Below are 19,556 nucleotides of genomic sequence, written 5' to 3'. Positions count from 1 at the left end.
ACTTTATTAGGTTAAAATATTTTTCCTTTGCTGAAATGTGATAATTTTCACATTTCTATTTTTATTCATTTCCACCTCTAATGTTACTGAGTAAATCGAGAATGATTGTATTGTTATTTCTTCTCTATACCGTTTTATACTCACCTGACTAGTAAGTTATATTTTAATCTTGTTAAAACGCTATACCTACACTTTACTGGAATAATGGCTTTGTTCACCCTTTTAAATTATTTTTCGATTTTAGTGAAGTTTGAACTATTTTAGCAAGTTTTCTAGAAATCGAAAGCGTCTACTAATCTCTTGTTGGCTAGTTTGATACAAATTTGGACATTTTCTATCGTTGTTTTTCTGTTATTAAGCATTATTTTTTCCGTCCCCCACCCTTGACTCTGCATTCTTCATAGCACCCCTGCACCCTTTAAACACACTATCTCCATTTTCAGGTCCGTGTACAATTTAATCCATAATCCACACGAGAGCATTTGGCTTAATATTTCGTTTTACTTTGACGTAAAGTTTTCATCAATCTGTTTTTTTCTCGGAAGTATTTGACCTAATCCCTTTGACACTGGGGGCTTGCGACCTTCCAACACTATATTGGAATTTTTGAATTTAATCAATGACCAGATAGAGATGAGAGAAGAGTGTTGTTATTCACGGTTCAAGGAGAAAGCGCAATGGAGGTACGGATGGAGTGAAACATTTCTCATAGGCAAAGCGTGCAATATTGATGGGGGAAGAGTTTGTGTTTAAATCCCTACGAATCGCGCTCACAAAACCGCTTTGCTGAAATCCACTCGTAATTTTACTGGCAACAGTGACATTCATTTTTAGGTAGCAGTGCTATCCCTTCGTGATAGTGCGGCAGATGCACATAAAACGGTGTTCCTCGTTTTCCATGTTTATTTTCACAAAGAAAACTGTGTGCAACGTTCGGTAGAACTCCAAATGTTTCATTACATTTGCAGTAGGACATCACCGTAGCTCCTACCTTGCTAGTTTTAACCTTGTTTTTACCTATCAAAGCTATATATTAATAAATTCTACGCAGTATGTTTTGATAAGTTTAAACTTTTATTAATATCCTATTTTATTTATAATTTAGTTGTAACTATTGATTTATGTTTTTTTTCATGTGCTGCAAGTTTTCTTTTATTCGCTAGGAGAGAGCATTGTTTGAAGTAATATTGATTGCAATGAGGAAGAAACTGTTATTAAAATGATAGCTAGTGTATTCCTTGTTACTTCAGACGGTTATTCGCAAATACATACTAATATATTTTCACCGTTTCCATAATTAAGCTCATTGTTAGTTTTTGTTTCCCTCAATGGAGTTACTCACGTTGTTGCTTAAGCCAGAGCAGAGTCAGTTGTTTAGAGAATTTATGATAGGCTAAGGAATGGCAGGATCACTACATGCGTAGGTCGTCGTTGACGTAATTGATGTTCCGTCTGTCTTTTAAAAATTTCAGTAATAATGTAATGAAATCATGAATGTGTCCATGACTTTTCACTCATAAATGTATCATTTTGTGTTAAAAATAAGGATTTTCGCTGTACTTAAATGCTATAACTTTATTTGTGACTTGTGTTTGATGATGACCACAAAGCGATCGCTTTTGGTTATGTGAGTTATTATGTACTTATATTTTATAAGAATGTATGCTATTTAGCTTCTAAGTTCTGTCCTCATTACTTTCTTAGTATTCTTATGCCTGTTTTTCCCAAGTTATTTATTCGTCATTTGAATTTAATTTAATCCTATTGGTGGAGCTTTTAACTAAAAAAGACACTCGTTGATTTATATAGGGTATGTTTATTATTTATTTTCAAAAGATAAAGTTTAAAGTGACTTATTGCACTCAATAGGTCTTCTTTACCTCGAACGAGGACTTTGTTTGGTGGGTAAAATATTTTTTCCAAGCTCTATGTTAAAATATGGTATTTGAATGCAGCCAGAGTCTTTGTAGTGAGCAGGCTTTTCTATGCACACCGCGGAAACCATTCTGATCGTTTTTTTAATGTCAAATTCAACTTTAAAATTGTTCCAATAATAAAATTCACATAATCAGATCTATAATTCCATAAAGAACTGCAGTTTAACCTTTCATAACTGCACAAATATTTAAAGCTCTAATAGAAGAAATTCGTCGTAAACATTCCAATTGTTCCAATTCCAATTGTTAGAGGATTAAAAAGTTCATCCCTCTCCTTGTTCTGTGGGTTTCAGAAGGAACTGCTGAACTGAAATAACTCCTCATAAGCCTATTTACTTGCATTCCGATCTGCATATTTACTTAACGAATAATCGATGTAGGTTCAACCCTATATCTCCTATTAGAGTAGGTATTACCTCCTATGATTCTTCTTCCAATACTAAAATTCTCCCATACGATGGCAGAAGCGGCGCACATAATGTTTTGTTTCCCTCCAGCCATTTGGACCCTTCTCTCCGATCAACCCAGGCTCTGTTCCCCAGTGCACTCCCCAACACTCCCTTCATCACAGTCCCTTGGGACGCCGTGCAAACCACCACGGAGCCTAAACCAGAACGTAAGCAACCCTTCGACGACGGTTCCCATGGTGTTTGGCCGAAAGGGTATAGGGTGCGGGAATAGGGAGAACTTCTTATCCTGTCTCTCCCACGTCGAAGGTTACGGAGGAGGAGGGAAAGGGGACTAGGCCATGGCGGGTAAATGGCTGGGGATTTCAGTGGGTGGTACATTCAGGGAAACGAGCGTGGACCAAGCTGTTAGGGAGCGTGGTTGAGAGACTCCGCCGTGGAATTCATTACGTGCGAATATTTGGAGAAGAAACTATATTCCCATCAGGTATTTTCAGTAACCACCTGCTTAATACAATATTTGACGTTGGAGTATTATTTTCCATATTATTTTCTCATAACATTTTCCTATCATCTATGAGTTTTTCCGTGAAATGCCATTGATCAAGTTTTATCATTGTTTTTTACGTATTTGATGGTCGAATATTGCGATTGCCTTGAACGCTACAATTATCAATAGTAGACACCAGTTTTAAAGATTACTCCGAAAGGTAATCCGTATAAATTTAAACCCAACACATGAAAATCAATTTTCTTGTAGATAATTTGATTTTTTGCAAATTTCCAGGCTTCAATGAATGCAGAATCAGTATTTTTTTTCATTGCCTCAAAGTTTTACTATCAGTGCTCATATTCTTATTCCTTACGTAGTGTAGAGGAAGGTAAAGGGAAGGTCCTAGAAAATATATGCAAACTAATATTAATGGTAGATTGTATTTGTAGGCGAATAGTCGTTAGCCGAAGCTGTCTTATGAATTTCATTTCATGACTAAGAGCAAATGTGTAGTGAATAATGAGTTGATGTTGTAGCTGGTAACATAACTAGGAAGCACTTTAGAGACCTGGGTTTAAAATCCGGCCAATTCAAACAGTTTTTTACTGCAAATTTCTTCTATTAGTGCTCTAAATATTTATGTTATTATGAAAGGCTAAACTGCAGTTCTTTTAGCATTATAGATCTGATTATGTGAATGTTATCGTTTTAAGTTTGCCTGCTCACCGTTCTCATGTTTTGTATTAGTTTCAATGTTTTTGTATATTTTTATTTACTTGCCCGCTGATTCGCATGTGGGTGAATGGACGTATTTGTGTTTCCTAGGTCCTCTTTATCACCTTGACTACGCCTACGCTTAGACGAAACCTCCGTTCACCCTCTGGTTTGAGTGAGCTAGGGACAAAATTAGGGTCGAACGCTGCACTACGAGGGTAGACTGGGTGGCTCTCTTGTAAGTAGTTCTAGTGACCAGGGTGAGTGGAGACAAAGGTTATTTGTAGCCGTGGGTCCCGCTTTTCGTATTGCGCATGGAATGTCCTAAAATATGTTTTTATGCTTCACTCTTTCTAACATCTCACACATTCATAAAGGGTTATTTTGCATTTTGTGATTTACTTACTCTTTCCTGGATTAAATACCATCGGAGTAAATACAACCGATGCCATTCTTTTGGATGTCACCAAGTATTCAATTTTGTTCCCATTCTTCATTGGTTTTCATTGTCGTTGAATCACTTTGGGATATGTGCAGTGCATCTATACCTCTTCATTACGCCGACGCTTGGATGAAACTTACATTATAGCTCATGCATGATTAGGTTTCCTATATTAGGTTTAAGTGTCATCGAGCTTCCTAATTTTGTTCATATTTCTCATCATTTTTTCATTCTTACTGCAGTGATTTTCTTTTCATCAAGTACTCGTCGTATCACTGTGGCATAAGTGTCATTACCACTTTATCTCTTGATTATGCCTAGCCTGGATAAAACTTAAGTAACCGCTCGAACGTGATTAATTTTCCCATTTAAGGTTATGTGTCATCGAGTTTCCAATTTTTTTCATATCCCTCATTGGTTTTCATTCTCTCTGCAGTGTTTTTATCATCATTAAGTACTCGTTGAATCACTTTGAGATGAGTGCAGTGGCTCTTTAGCTCTTGATTACTTCAACGCCTAGGTGAAACTTACGCAACCGCTCAAGCGTGATTGATCTAGGGACATGACGAGGGCGGGACGCTGCACTAAGTGAGCAGGTCGACTCTCTCGCATGTGATCCTCGCGGCAAGTGTGCGTTATACGGGAAGGTGAGAGGTTACCGCGCGTGTGGTCGCAGCGCAAAGGACACACTCTGGGAGAGAGAGAGAGATTGGGGAGGTCTGAGGCGGTTTTGGCAGCGGGGGGAAGAGTGGGACGGCCCCGGTGGTTGAGCTCTCGGGGCACCGGTAATCCGCGCGGCCGCACACCACGCCTGCGACGACCGCATCCCACACAACGTGCCTGCCATCCTAGGCGGCGGGCCGCCCGGCGCAGGGAAGAGGAGAGGGACAGCAGGGGAGTTGAGGCAAGACCCTGGCCATCACGTAGCGGCGGGTGCACGGAGACTCGGGTGATTTATCTCCGGACATCGGCTTCCGGACTTGAATTTACTTGCCGGCTCCTGCGGCTCTCAAGCCCGCCCTCTAGTTTCTCCGCTGTCCAGGTCGCAAACACCCCCAAAACGCGGTCGCATCGGCCCGTAACCCCCCTTCCCATCCCACGGAGTCGCACGTCTCCCCGGCCGGAGCGCGATCGTTCTTCGCGGGAGGGGACCACGTCGTCCGCGGGGAACTGGGAGGGTGGGAGGGCGGTCTTGATAATTGGTAAACGCCTCCGTGGCGCGGGAAGTTTACGGTTAGGGAAGTGACGTCGGAGCGGGTGGGTGGCTTATGAGGAAAGGAGGTTAGAGGTGTTAATGAGATCTGAAAAGTTCCTCGATGTCGCGGTTTCTTCCCATGTCTTGTCTACCAAGGTGTTTTTCGATGTAAATGATTTCCCATGTGAGAAAATTCTCCTTGACCGAGGATGGAACAACGGACTTCTGTCTTTCCGGGCCACTGCACAGACCACTACTTTAATCAAGTTTCGGATTTCCAATGACAATTATACCGAGACTCAATGCAGTGCAATTTAGCCCTTCACCTGGCAGAATTGAAGTATGTCACGTGTTTTTAGGAGTTTATTCTCTCGTCTTCGGTTTCGGATGTTTCTTATAGTAGCGATTTTTTCTCATGCGCAATTCATGACGAAAAATAGCAATTTTAAAAATATTCAATATATTTTAAAATTGTTTTTAAAAACTAGGTGAGCATTCATTCCAGTTCTTGCATGCCGTTTTTTAGTATCATAGGTAAAACTACATAGATATCTGGTGCATATCGTCAGCTTGAGGTCAAATGTATGGCTTGTATGTTTTCAAAACCTATCATAGAAGTACCTACTACCATAAATACATATTTTTAATCTTCGAATCAATCTTACCAATGCCCATTAAGCAAAAGTATATTTTCAAGTATATTTATGATTAGATTTTAACCTGTCCAAATATTTTTCAAATTCTCCATTTCTTACTTCTAGTTAAATCTTGTGGTCAGAATTTTGATTGTTCACACAATCATGCTACAAAGTAATCCATCGCCTTGGATATTTCTATTGTTTTTGGTAAGTAAAGGAAAAATGATGCAAAAAAGTGCTAGAAAGTTATGTACCTTATTGCGCGAAGCGATGTTGAGTCCGTGATCGCGCCACGTCAACTGAGTAACTCAGATTTTCGCCGCTCCAGACCGGCGTGGAGCTGAAGTCACCGAGACTTTCAAGAATGCCCAAGCACCGTGTTACAAACTTGTATGAAATTTTTTTGCCGGCAATAATTTTTGTTTCGTAGTTTCTAGGAGTTTATGAAAGTGGTTGTTATAAGTGTTTGTCGTATTATTTATACTTTTATTGCCGTATGTACGCTCAGAACTTGAATTTGAGGAATTTTCGCCCCACACATGGGAAAACTTTTGGTTAGAATGTGATAAAATGTGAGTAAAATAAAACTTTTTTTACACCTTATCCTGCTGTGCCCAAGTTTGAACACTTAGCGTATACTAAGGACAAACTGCAGTGCTTAACCATACTTTGTAATTGTTGCTGGTGTGAGTATTTTGTTTTTTGTCCTCTATTATGAAAATATTCGCGTATTTTGGTCAATTGTTGGAATATTTAGTAGTACTGAGCATTTCATATCAAGCATCATACTTTGTATGCATTCCATACAGATATCTGCTTAGTATTTCTTTTAGGATAACCCCGAGAAAAATATTTAATTTCATCATAATTAGTACCTGAAATAACGAAAATTTTAAATGTTAATGAGATATCGCCGTTTATGATTATGTTCTGTTAGTATACCGTAAGTTTCCGGATTGGTTCCCATAGCATAGGTGAATAACCCTCTGTCTTATTTTTTGTGTGTTTTCTTATTTTATTCGTAGTTTCGATACTTTATAAGGACAGAACTGAGGTAATGACTACGAAAAAGTGCCAACTTGCATAAATACTGAAAATATGTGAATTAATGAATTAATAAATAAGTGAATTATTGAAGTCTATTTAGAGTGGTGTAGTGGCAAATTCTTAATGCCATAATGAATATTTGATTCATCTCAGAGTTTATACAATATGACCTTTGGGTTCCGTCTTTTCAGAACTTTGAATGCTCTTCTGTGGAGAAATTAGTGTTTAGATTTAACTTAAAAACTTCATCATAATCAAGTAATGTGCACGGATATCGATAAAAATATTAATCCCTTTTCTAATACTATAACTAAACCATAAAAATAATGTGGTAGCGTCGGTAATTGAGTTACTAGTGACTGAGTTAGGATCGCTGGGAAAGTGAGCCAGCCGTCGCCGGTCGTTTGGCAGTATCCGTCGGAGGCATCGTATTTGGAAACGACTGTGGTAGATCGATGGGTTACTGACTAGCAGCGACCTCATTTCTGACAAAAAGCCTTTCGATGATCGCAGTGACCGTATCCTCTCGCCTCTCCCAACCGACCTCCCATTCCCCAGAGCCAAGGGTTACTGCTTCCTCCGCGGCCATCAAATTCGGTCGATTGCGAATATTGGAAATAAAATAACTACCGTCGGAAACGTCAAAGTACAGGATTTCACTGGATCAAAATATTGTTTTTTTTCGTCCCAGGGACATTTTTATGACTCTTATATATGCTGGGTAATAATATATTGGCTGCCCAAACAGTCAAAATCTCGTTCCTGGTAATTTTCTCTCTCACATTTATTTCATGGGTATATTTTCCCGTTATGAGGTCAATAGTGAAACCTTGATTTTTGGCGCTGATTTTTTAAAAATATGTTCTCTTTATTTTCCCATGTATACAATATGTCTCAGTCAGAAACATAATGCTAGATTAATACTTCGTTATAGCATTTCTGTTTCACCCTATACTGAAGATTTTCTGAGTGCTGAGGGTTCTAGTAGTTGTACCGAAGTAAGTTTATAGTATAAATATATACGATCCAATTAAAGTTCACGCGGTCAAAAGAATATTTTTCCTCTTCATTGTCTTTATATTATTTTCATCTCGGAAATCTATCAAACCCTTGCCTACCCTGTAACAAGTGGAGCATTTGTCCTCTTCAATCTATGCTGAGTTTCTTACTTACGGATTTTATTTGCTATGATACCAATGATGATGAATTTAAGGTTAACTTGAACGATAAGCCTGTGAAAGTTTTGGCCCCTTTGTAACCATTATTTTGTGGCATAAGCAGTGGCATTGAAAATATATTCCAACAGGAAACGCATATAACAACCATGCAATGACTACACTCAGGCCTTGAATGTTTTGAACGGTTCCTACAATATGAGACCAACGAGAAGAGAATGTATCATTTACGTTCAACCAAGCGTATTTTGTCTCGATTTCCCGGCGTAATACGTTATTAAAACTTAACTTATAATCCTAAAATCCTGAATATAATATTTTGCCTCGGTACCTAATTTTTTCTTTTCAGAACACATGCTTTTTAACAAAGGCGTACTTAGGTGCCTTAAAATTGTCTTAAGTTTCTAATAAGTAATTCGGGAGGAAAAATACGATGCAAATGGCGGGGAGGAAGTGACATGTTCTCTGCTAGTTTGTTTGTAAAATGCGGGTGCACCTCTTTTGATTTAGTTCTATGTTTGGGAGATTCTCCCTGCTATAACATTGCGGAATGTTTCTTAGTAATTTCCTTCTGGTTAAAGGTAATATCAAATGTAATTTTTTAAGATTAAACTTTAGTGTTTTTTCGTTTGGAGCTGAGAACAGGAATTTAGATATTTCAATTTCTTCCTCTTTCGTAAAAATCCTTTTTCGTTCGTTGCTATAAAAATGAGACCCTAAATTTTATGTTGTATGATTAATAGATAAAAATGTGCTTGAATACTTAAGAGCTCGAGTGTATAGGTATTATCATAGGTCGAATGACTAAAGTCCTCATAAAATGTATCAATTGCCTACGAAGCAAAATAATATATTCCTTTATAGAGGGATTTATTAAAAAAATACGGATCGGTCAGCAGTGCTTGATTTATGCGGAACTTTAGGAGGCGTGCAATTATTGCGGTGATAAATGTACTTTGTTGCTTTTACTTATCTTGATTATTTCATAATTTGTTAATTTTAATGGAAAATGTAGCCAAGATATAAGTAAATACTACTTAGCGTTGCTTAAGGTTTATTAGAAGCTATTAATTTTAGGGAAGATTTTTTAAATTTTTTTTAGTTTTAACAACAGATTTTTGCTCGATTTCATGTTATCAATATCTAGTTCTACCTCTTGAATTGGATTTGATACCAATTAGTGAATTTTATATTTAAAAAATTTTACTCTGAATGTTTTAGGATCCTAAGGCTTTTTCGTATTTCCATTCATCTTTCCTTCTAGCTTTTTCACGTCCTTGAGTACAATCCTAAGACTTGAGTGTGTATGCTTCTTCAAACTTCAACCGTGGTGCTGTTTCAGTTACGTTGAAGAGAACGCGAAAAAGTAGTCCCTCCGTACCCTATCGTCAACCCTTTTCATCCGTTTACTTATTTTGGTTTTAGTCTGTGAGAGGTTGCGAATCTGTGATAGGGATCTGCGAGGAACAAAATATCGAAACAGCATTTATTTCTCAGCGTTGGAGAAAAATGTTTGAGAGCGAAAAATATATAAATTGATTTGCATGGCTTTGCGATTCACCGAGGTATATGTGGGGCAAAAGATTTACGGAGGCCATTGAAGTTGATTCATTAGAGGACACGGTCCCTGGCGAGCATGCCCTGTTTGTTCAATAGTTTCCGTTCGTGAGAGGAAGTGCCTACCTAATCAGATTTCAATTTTGATCTCGTATCCAAAACTTGATGTATTATTTCGGAATCCATATAATTAGTTTGATGAAAGTAGATTAAATTGGACAACTTCATAAAAAATAAAGAGAATTTATAAAAGTTAATTTGTTTAATTTATTTCACGTGATATGTTTAATAAGTTGGCAGCTGGAGGTGGGAAGGTCTTTTGTGTCAGTTGTTTAGAGAAAAAAGCTGGTGTAGAGAGTATTTCGGCCGTAACTGTAGTCATAACCTAACAAAAGACGCGAAGGGATCATAGTTTTACAATCCATCCGACGGAATGGTTAACCTATTGAAATATAAGCTCTAGCTATTGAGATGGATTCAAGATATTACTAACAGGTATTCACCGCCTGGTATCTTAGGGTGTTTAGTCAATGCTATTACCATCAAATAAACCCTTCCTCGTTGACACAATTTTCTTATATTAAAGGATAATAATATTTGCCTGAGTTGTCTTCTGTGAGCTGTGAAAATTGACTTCCATAATATTTTTATATTTTCCTATTATGTTTTTCTAGGTTTAATTATAAAATTGAACACTTTGTAAATTTTAATTATATCATTACTTTCCCTCGCAAAGTCTGCTATTTAGTGATTTATAATATTTAAAAACACTAGTCGTGTAAGCTGTGATTTGAAATCCTACGCAAGTATTCAATGCATGCAGTACGCACTCGAAGTCCTCCGTGACTTTGAGTTACCTCGTTCAATCCGCTATTTGGTTGAGCGTTAAGGAAGTTTATAGTACGGTGATGGTCGGTCTTGAAACTAGTTCAAGCTATTCTCATTATTAAATCACTCCATTCGTGGGCATTATTTCGTCGTAGATTTTTCGTTTGTCCTTTATCCGTGCCCTGGAAAGGTAAAGTAAGTTAATGTTAGCCTGGTCTTTGAAAATCTTGGGAAACTTTTCCTTATATAACTTAAAAATTGCTACCCTAGAGACCAGTTTTTCTGCACTTTGACCGACTTTCACGTTGGAGACTCATTCGTATTCTCAACATTGCAGCAACTGTATCCTGTGTTCAACAGGTAATCAAGGCAATGCGGTCTGCAACAAGGAGGAGATTAATTAATGAATACTGCATTCCGAAGGGAAAAGGTCACCAAGCTAACAGCACACAAAATGTAATATTCTCATGTCACGAAATATCTTTAGTTCACTGTTCGCATGCATTTATATTTCCTGGGTCAACTTACTACTACTATTCCCGGTAAAACGTTGTTTTTCTGTTGCAACAACGAGTTTCTATGTCATAATGGATAGATTCTATTTTTCTCCTTCAGTATCTGTGAATTGTATTTGATTTGAAGAGTGATTTAATTATTTACACGCAAAAAATTACTTTTCACGGCTTATTCTACCTGATTGAATACGTTTTCCGAGAAATACTTAGAGATTTATCCAATTATGATATGTTCGCGGATGTTATAAGGAACTCTTTTTCGATTATTTGACACCATAAATTTAGATATCTGTTTAGAAGAGATATCTAAGTTTAAATTCTCTCAATGAGGCATGAGGAATACTTTTGCTATTATGTTTCTCACATAAAAGTTGAAAGCTGAATAAATATAATGTTGTGGCGGTTTACCGTTTAAAATACTCACAATTGGGAAAAGAATTTATTTCACATCTTTATTCGAATCGTGTGTTCCAAAGATATTTTGCATGTATAGCATTTGAATGTATATAATTCCAAGAGTGAGATAAAACGGCTCACTAAAGACTTGAAAGTATTTTTTCATTAGAGGTGACGGAATTTTTGATAATTTATTATGATATTTCATTGTATATAACCCCAAAAGTGAATACGCTATCTCGTCTGCATTTATTCATAATTTATATAATCGTAAATTTATTTGCTCTACTTTTTATGCATGGAAAATTGATTTCTTACTCTTCAAATCGATTCTTTTCACACTTCATGAATCACTAGACATGGTGTACTATGAAAATTGATAACTTTCTTCACAGCTCTCATCTCCTCAAATTAGTAGGAATCTATCTCCTTATAACTAAAGACAGCATTAAGGCCAACGAATCTCTCCGTCTAACAAACGAGGGACATTACTCAAGAATTGAGCTGTTGGGTAAGCAAGCTCAGTTAGGTCCGATCTCTTCTGAAAAAAATTGGTATATTATGGAGATATCATATAGTAGGTAAGCCGTGGCTGCGGTCTGTATATGGCACTCTTATACATTTTTAGGTATTTTTGCTCCGTTAAGTATGGGGAGTGCTGTTGGAGGTAGTATAATGGTTGCTTTCATTGGAATATAATTTATTCTTAAATAGACTGGAGGGTATTTATTCCTCGCAGCTATATTAAGTGTACTAAAGCCCTTTGGGCATGGAAAAGGTGCAGACCTATCAGTATCAGACTCTGATGGTTTTCATCGTGGGTAGGCTCCTGTAAAGGAAATTTTTAGCTTCATCTTCCACCCATAGCTTTTGCCTTGGTAATCTACTCGTAGCAACTGGCCGTTGTAGTACGATAAGGTTTCATGACATTCAAGAAAATATATTTACGCAATTGTTTTACAAATCATACGTCTCGATCATGGCGTTGATAAGTTGATAAATTAACAGGATTTGTTATTTTTCTTACCCATTCATTCAAAATTTTTCTTCACAAGTACTGAATAACGTTTTTTGACCAAAACTTTTCTTTTAATGATTCATGCTTTTCCATGATCATAGATACAATTTCTCATCTTCCATCATGTGATGACAATTGATTTGGCTTCTCCTTTTGATCTTACTGAATTTCATTTAGTTAATTTCCATCCGAATGATGCCCGTGTTAGATTTTGTTCTAATGGTGGCCAACAGCCATGGAAGTCCTTCAAAGCGACAAGAGGAGTGGTGTTGCTGAAGAGGAGGAACACGGAGGAGGACAAAGGTGCCTTATCTCGATGTGGCCATTACTGTTCCTTTTCCATCATCGGCCAGCCCTTTTCCAAATAGAACCCGTTCCCTTTTGAGCCTTTTGAGTTACGATGTGATCTCGAAATCCTCTGCCATGTGACCCTTACCTGCTGCCTGTTTGCCTCCTGCCGATAGATCTCACCCTTCTTCCTTTCCAGCGCTATACCTGTAGTCGCCACTCATCAAAGTCTAATCTTGATTGATGTGATGACTTATCTTTCTTGAGAATTTCGATTTTAATGTCGGTGCTTCAATGTTTGCGTCAGGTACAAAGGGGGCTCAAAGTTCTTTAAAGCCACTAACCATTCCCATCAATTGGGTTCCACGAATATGGATGAATATCTTTCCTGATGGGACTTTAGTAAGTTAAGGTTTTCTCTTTTATGTACACCAAGGATAAAATCCGCCATGAGAAAAATTACTTGGTCATCGTTGGTGTGGTGTTAGTGTATAACTTTGCACCTGTGGGCGTGACTGTGTACAAAGTTACTTGTTCCAAGCGTTTCTCTAATATTTTATGTAGAAAAACGAAAACATCGCATGCCGAATGTATTTGCATTCCTAGTGAATCTTTGATATCTAAAATTAGAAAATGGAAGCTTTAAAAGGGGATCGGACTGATGGCTGGAGTGTTGGCTTCTCACCCCGTAGGCTCGGGTTCACATCCCGGCGGTGACGGCGACAGAGAATTTTTAGAGATCGCCCGATCCCTCCTTCACTGCTATGCAGAGGATATTTCATGTGCAACACTCCTTCCGTCGGATGGGACGTTAAGCCGTGGTCCCCTTGGCGCCTTTCGTTTTGAGCAGCCTAATGCTAACGACGGGTTTCTCTCCACCCTTCCTTACCCGCCGTTGCCGTATGGCACAAATGACCTAAGTTGTCGGTCGCCTCCTCCAAATACCATATAATACCGGAAGCTTAAAAACTTAAAGTAACATACTAGGAAATATAAACTTTTGAAGCCTATCACAAATTTTTCGCACTTTGTTCATAATAAAGGGTATCACTTTATTATATCGAATATCCTATGGAACTCACTTTTGAATTTACTAGCTATTGTAGTTTACGTCCAAGAATGAACTTAGTTTACGATAAAAAACAAAATCCTAATATTTTTTTATAAAAATCCCAAATATTTGTCATGTTATTAGTATTTTTTCATGTTATAAGTTTACATGCATACTGGTTTTTACGAGACTATTGATACGCCTTTAGTAGCTCTTAAGGCGATGGAATGTCTTCAAATAAAACTCAAACCACGCGTTTTCATTACATCCGTTCTTTAATTTCTTGATGTGCGTGTGATGGTCGCGATCCAGCTCAAGATTTTTATGTCCTTTTGTCTTGTCACTGGTCACCGCATGCCTTCGTTTGTCTGCTTCGTCGTCTCCAGTCATCCAAATCACGCCTTGCTTAACACCTAGTGCATCAAAAGGTCACTCATAGAGGTTTTTTTCAGTGTAGTTTACGACCAAGATTTAATTGAGATTACGTTTCATGTACAAAATCCCAATATAAATTTCTATTCATGCCACTAATATTGATGAACATAAGTTTTTACAAGCTTAATGTTACATCTTTAGTTGCTCTTACGGCGATGGAATGCCTTCAAATAAAACTAAATTCTCGCATTTCGATTGCATTCCATCTTTAATTCCTTGAGGTGCTTGCGTCCGTCGCGATCGAGCTCAAGATTTTGATGTCCCTCCGTCTTGTCAGTCGTCACCGCTTTCCTTCGTTTGTCGGCTTCGTCGCCTCCAGTCCATCAAAAAAAAAAACCTCCCTCCCCCCTCTTCATCACGAGGAGGGCACTGCGGTCGACTTTTGCGGTCTCTCCTCTTCCCTTTCGTCCTTTATTTCCCCGAGTGCTCTCCTACCCAACCTCTCCTCACCGCCACAACCACTCACGCTCACACACACACACAGAGCCCACTTTTGGTCTTTATTCCACTTGGAAAACGGACGAGATTCAAGACCCTCTCCTCCCCTCACAAAGTTCCAACCTCCCCATATATATTTTCTCTCTTTTTTTATGTCCTCCTCCTACCTCCTCTCTCTCTCTCTCCTGCCTGCCTGGGTGACGGAAGGACGGACGTGGAATAAGACGAATAAAAGTTAAAAAAAAAAGAAATCCTCCCTATCGTCTCGATCTTTACGACTCGGGGCCAGGGAACGGAAGTTTCCCCGAGCCGCTACCCCTATAAGGGAGGAGGACGCTGGACGGTTGGCTCACGAAATGTCTGGGTGGGAAAGCGGGCGAGGATCGCGACAGGCGGCGGTGAGTTAAGCGGGTTGAGTGGGCTAAAGGGAAAAGATGGAACGAGGTGAACCTACTACTAGAAGTAGTAGTAGTAGGCCTCTTGTTCACGTTCGTCTGGCTCGAGTCGGTCGTGTCCAGGGAAACGTGTGCGATCCTATAAGTTGAGAAAAGGTTGGACCTCAATCCTGCCTCCTTTTTCTTCTTCCGTCACCATTCTTTCTTACTCTCGGCCAGGTGTTCCTTGAATTTAGAGCAGTTTTTGCGCAATTTTTTCACCTTTTTTTACTTGGAAGTAGGGTATAAAACGTGAGGTATGAAACACTAAGTACCTTTTGACTGTGAGGAGTGTAGGTTCCTTTGTCGTCGAATGTTTTTATGATGGCAGATGATCTGATAATTTTAGCCTCTTCCGCTTTTTTCTTCGGGAAGTGTAGCAGAGAATATTAAACCGTCTCCCGTCGATATGTAAGAACGCGTCTTTATGACTGTGATCTTGTGCTGTCAGCTCAGGGTCCTCTAACATTCTTTAAAAGAGAGTGGAATCCAAAATTTGTGGTTCCGGTTTTTTTTTAAATAATGCCGTATCGCCTGAGAAGAAAACTTTATTTACCCCTTTGTAATTCTTCGCTTAAAATTTCGAAATTGAATGTTTTCCGATTCCCTTGAAAAAGCGACCAGCATCGGTGGTGAAATTTTGGATCCATCAAAAAATTGACGCGTTGACATAGCCGAAAAGTTTTTATTCAACATGCCTATGTGATTGATTTTTTCTTTCAAAAGGGAAAGAACTTGTTTTTTCTCAATTTGGTCTTCCTAAAAATCACATGATGAGGATCTATTTTAAGAAACTGCGAAAACTAACATTAGTGGTGAACATCCAATCAGTGGTAATAGTGGTACTGCATATGCTCAAAATAAGTCTGGGTAATAATGCTATGAACGTCGACAAAGGTCGACGAATCGTGTAAATGTAAGGTAGTTTAGAGTAGAAGTCTTCAAAACAATGGCATAGGAAGAGTATTGGCGGAAGAATCCCTTGGATCTGAGGATATGCATTCATAATTTTCTGCCCTCAACAGACTTAGAATATAGTTTTATTTTTTAAGCCACACAGTAAAATAATTCTGAATATTGAAATATATGATTCAGCTTGAAGGTCATAGCCTAGGAATTCATCAAAAAAAATTACATATTTTCAACGCCACTGCAAGTCCAGGGTTCTCATAGCTTATTTCCATTAGGTTAATTTATCTCTAAAAGCTGTACTCGCTCTCGCCCAGACCCTCCTGGCCTTTTCTGGTCACTCTTTCAATTCTTCCAATTTTTTTCTTACGATTTTTCGTAATTATTTGCCGTAAATATCATTTATTTCGGTTACATCTAACTTGCTAAGATTGACTTCTAGGAATGCCAAACAGTTTTTGGTTTCCATGCTTTCTGACTGTTACAAGGTGCGGACTGATGGCTGACACCATGACTTTAAAACCTTCAGCAAGCTTCTACACTAAATGTTAAAATTCTTCGTAATCATCTATTTTTTGACCAGCAAATGACCCCAAAAAGTAGAGAATTAGATACATTTGGCAACACGGTACTTAATAGAAAAAAAATAACGTTTCGAAAATTTTTCCCAGGGTTTCAGACGATTTTTGAGGGGGTCGAGTTTATGAATTTTTGTCGCATCTCGTCTCTTTCAACCCTAGAGATCGTATGTGACAATGAGACAATGAAATATAGGATTTTATAGTAATTAGGTGATTTTCGATTCTGAAATTTAACAGTGAGTTAGAAATTTGAGTAGTGATGCAGAAAACTGTATTTTCTTGTCTACGTTTAATTTCTATTACGCTTGTATGAGCTATTAATGCTCGAATAAAATATGGAAACTAAGCAATATCTTCAACGTACGATCCTGGTAAAGCAAGGAATTCTCGTAAAACAAGTAGCCCCTGGGTTTCAAGCGACTTCAGGACCCTAAGGGAATTGCGCCTGCCGAGGAAATCCGTGCGTTTGCGAGTACATGAGCTCTCTAATTAGATGCAATCCGATGCATTCGCTAGGGACCTCTCTCTGTCCATAAATCTACGCCTGCCGTTAGGGAATATTTCCAAACCTGGCATTGTCAGGACAATTGTTACAGCATGTGGTAGTTTCCCTTCTTGGATGATGAGCAAACACAGCAGTTTAATGTAACTTATATTATTCATGCTTATTTAAGATAGAGCCTAATTTTTATTTCTGTTTCAGACGGATTCTGGTGCACAAAACGTCTAATATTTTGCATACGCATCACATTTTTGCTACAGAAACGTTGCCTTGTATTCATCAAGATTTTGCATTTTTCAATCGATTCCATTGTTTTGTTATGTCAATCCCATATTTTAATAACAAAGCACTGTTTTCTCTTCATCTTCTTTCCTCTTACCTTCCAGATGAACGCATCTAGGTCACTGGTATAGCAAAATTTTCATCTTTTGCGCGTCAATAGAATTCTTTCAAGGTGAAGACCCTTCATCCATCGCTCTTCTATGCATTTTTCCTTAGATTTACTTGAGTTCTTTAACAATTTTTTACATACGTGATTTTTTTCACCCTGCGAGAATGGCGTTACAATTCATAATTTTAGTAAGTTTAAAACAATGAATGCGTTCTTATATCATAAAAGGTACACTTGCCCAAAGGAACACACAGGTGAAATTGACGGTAGGTACTTAAAAGACTACGTGATTCATTGTTTGCTCGCGTCAATAGCAAATCTTACAAAATGAAGTTCCATCATCGATTGCCCTTCAGTAGAATTTACCTTGGATTAACTAGAGTTATTTTATAATTTTTAGGATAAAATTGGTACTTTCAAATAGACGATGAGTACTAATGTTGATGTTAGTTGTTTATTTACGAGGAAAATATTTCTTTTGGGAAAAAGAATATACACAACAGCATTGAAATATACCCGTAAATATTGGATTTATTTCGTTTTGCATTGATCCGGTGCATTGTATAACTTTAGCTCGCATCAGATTAATGAGCTTATGTTGACGCCTTTTTTCCCTCCAGAATTAGACATTGCTGGCCAGAATTTAGGGGTGTAAAGTAGGAAAATCCATTTCGTCAATTGCTCAGGGTCCCGTGTTGTTAGCAATTCTCAACACCGTTCTCCGGTTTAATAGTGCTCCCTAATAGCGTTGGTAGTATTCAGTTAGCGTTTTCATGGCATCTGTTTAATCCGTAGTTACGTCACCCGCGCTTATTAGAAAGCTGTGATGCAACACTTTACGCAGGCAAAAAGAGTTTTTAAGCTGCGACACGGCAGAAATGTCAATTTGTTTGTGACATAGGATATGAGATCCGCAACTTTAAAACAAGATGCAGGGACGGAAACGTGTTGAATACGTAATTTCAATGAAATATGCCATTCTAGTTGTACGATGAGATGACAGGTGTTTTCGCGTGGAAGAGCGGTGAGGAATCCAATTAGCACATATTGCGAGTTTAAAACGCAAGCACAAACTCGTCACAGCGCGTTGCATATCATAGGGTTTAGATAGAGATCGTGCTTCCTATTAAGGCTAAGCAAATACCTTGGAATTTTATAGCAGCACCGGTTTACAGACCTGCCAAAGCAATTTTCGGCCAATCAATCATTGCACATTTTCCTGGGGAAAGGTCAATGGTAATGAAATAAAACGGTCAAGATCTATAAAATTATAAGCTACTCATGCATATTTTGTGTCAGTTTAAAAATGATAATCCTGGTCTGACTGTATTACAGTGTGCTTGCCATATCACCTTATCATTCCTCTGGTGTTGTAACTCAAGTAATGAACTTTTTACAATCATCTTTGTCATTTAAGAGGGTTAGATATAACATGAAGTTTTTCGGAGTATTTTTTTCAAATGCCTTAGAGCATTCTCATATCTCAATCAATTGTAATTTGCTCCCAAGTTACTTCAAGTTGGTCTTGAAAATGTAATAAACTACATTTTTGTCCTAATTCCATCGTCTAAATTTAGTAAGTGGTAAGTGATGCATTTAGATGAAAGCTCAAATTTTATATCTTATGTTCTTTGAAGTGGGTTACTAACAATAATTGATTGGGTATATTTTTTATGTTTTTCGATAGATACCAGAACTCCCATTTATCCTAGAAGTGATATAATAAAATGTTGAATATTAGAACGGGGGTTTCCTGCATGTATCGTGAGTCGTGCTGAACCAACGAATCTTTTTGCTCTTTCAATTTTCAAAATCTTATCTCGTGAGTGGTAATAATTCCATGTAAAATGCGTAGCAAATGTGCTTTTATGCTCGTTAGATACCGAAAAATATCCGTGGTAAGCCTGGAGATGTCATCTTGTTTAACCATCCATTTATATCACTTTTCCGCACGTGGAAGCGTCCTCCACCTTTTTGGTCTTGCGTGGCCTCTGCCATTGTTTCGTTACAAGTGGCTTGAGATTTTGTGTGGAAACCAAGTTCCTTTTGTCAGTCCACTCAGAAGTTTAAGACTGCACCTCTTACTGCGAGGTTTCCGACTTAAGTTCTTACCGCGATTTATTCTTCGTGGCGAAAGAAGAGTCATGGGTTGAGGGGCACTTGGC

This window comes from Ischnura elegans, chromosome 2 (assembly GCF_921293095.1).
Source record: "Ischnura elegans chromosome 2, ioIscEleg1.1, whole genome shotgun sequence".
In the NCBI taxonomy this organism is placed as follows: Eukaryota; Metazoa; Arthropoda; class Insecta; order Odonata; family Coenagrionidae; genus Ischnura; species Ischnura elegans.
Note: the sequence above shows the minus strand (reverse complement) of the source record.